The sequence below is a fragment of the Chinchilla lanigera genome, unplaced genomic scaffold, assembly GCF_000276665.1.
Source record: "Chinchilla lanigera isolate Chin_1 unplaced genomic scaffold, ChiLan1.0 scaffold00044, whole genome shotgun sequence".
NCBI classification, from domain to species: domain Eukaryota; kingdom Metazoa; phylum Chordata; class Mammalia; order Rodentia; family Chinchillidae; genus Chinchilla; species Chinchilla lanigera.
Genome location: NW_004955445.1, coordinates 6,907,213 through 6,908,881, shown reverse-complemented (window position 1 = coordinate 6,908,881; position 1,669 = coordinate 6,907,213). Strand labels below are relative to the sequence as shown.

The 1,669-nt window shown below is 48.2% G+C and overlaps 1 protein-coding gene across 4 annotated transcripts in view; it reads right to left on the bottom strand.

Moving 5' to 3' along the window:
* Nucleotides 1-1,669, bottom strand: part of Atp9a (ATPase, class II, type 9A) — a 114,577-nt gene that overhangs the window by 82,632 nt on the left and 30,276 nt on the right. The window lies entirely within an intron of this gene.

Sequence of the window (1,669 nt, the reverse complement as noted above, 5' to 3'; positions counted from 1 at the left end):
CAGAACTTAGGAAAACATCATGGCTTGTGATCTGCTGGCCAAGGTATTCCGTTTCTGAAAACCGTGAACTCCCCACGGAGTGGTGAAACATGCAAACTGAGACTTCACGTGCTGGAAAGGGAAAGCGCCCTTTGCAAGGACACAGGAGTATCTGCTTCCTTCTGCTTGTGAACTTACTGAACGAGGACACTGGTGGAAAGCTCTCCTCGAGGAAATACTAATTCAATAGTAGGGTCGAAGAGGCTTGCTTTCTCTTCCTCTCCTGCCATCCTCAGGCCTGGCCTGCTCCTGCCGCCCCCCCACTCCCAGTGTATCAAATAACTGCTCGCCTCCCTGGCTTTCTGGGCTGCCGGTCTCTGCAGTGTTTTGTTGGTCTTTCAAGACAAAGTGCAAAGCAGGGCCCTGGGTTAATATTCGGAACTGTGCTCTGTTTCCCTCTACCGCTGTATCGGCATGACAATAGGGATCTCGGGCCACAAAAGGTGACCCACAAAGGGAGACAAGTTTTTAATGCTAGAGCCATCTGCCAATTCTCCTTAGGGTCTTTTCAAGAACCCAGCCAAGTTAAGGCAGGGGCCAGGAAGGGGAGGGCAGAAAAATCATTCAGGGGAAAAGCCACTGCATGTGAAAAGAACCGCAGAAGGGTGGGCCTGGATAGAGGGATGAATGGAACCCCAAGGCCCCTTTTCTTGAGCTCTAAAGAGGTCCACCCTACCCTCTCTTTTCAGGCTTTTGTTGGTTGCCAAGCATTTTAAAGGTTATAGTAAGAATATGTTATTAAGGGAGGATTTCATATACACAACCACAGAAAAGCACCCTCCAGAGGGATCTTCCAACTACCCAACTACCCCTACGAGAGCCGGAGCCTGCTGCCTCTGCAAAGACTGCACTGGTTTTTTTCTTTCCTTTACGGCAAAATGCCTAAATACAGTAGTTTTGCCTTAGTAGACCATTTGCATACCAGCTCGAAATCTCCCCCTGTCCAAGGAACTTGCAATTTTCTCAGACAACCAACCATACAAATGGATCGGTCACACACACTGAATTTCAACTCTGTGTTTGAGCCCCCAACATATTACCTTAATTTTTCTCCTGGAAAGAAGTTCTACTCAAAACCTTGAAATCCTGGACCAACAGCCTGTTTGGAAGCTAGAGCCCTCACCACAAAGCTGCTCAAGCCCTAGCTCAGGGGCTGCGCCGCCCCCTAGGCATCCATCTATCTTATCTCTTCCAGAATTTTCAATTTCCTGAAAGCAAGGCACAGCTTTAATTCCCCCGGGCCTCTCTTACAACAGTTATTAATCCCCCCATGGGGTGAGTCATCTTAGGAAGACAATCGAAATATCGTCTCTCTCCAGACAGATTAACCAACTTTATGTAGCGTCCTCTCATTCCAAATGCAAACTTAACAAGCTGGAAACAGAAGTCAACATTAGCTGAGTTGTTTCACAGCATTGCCAAGGATGTGTTTGGGTGAGCTTTTAAAGTTCTGCCATTTAAAATGTGTGACGTGTCGCACAGAGGACTCAGCAACAGAGAGTGATCTGCTCTGTGAATCAGATTAAGGGTCTACAGGATGCCTTCAAAGATACCTTCACAGCCGGGCGTCGGGGCGCACACCTGTAATCCCAGCACTCGGGAGGCTGAGGCAGGAGGATCATTGTGAGTT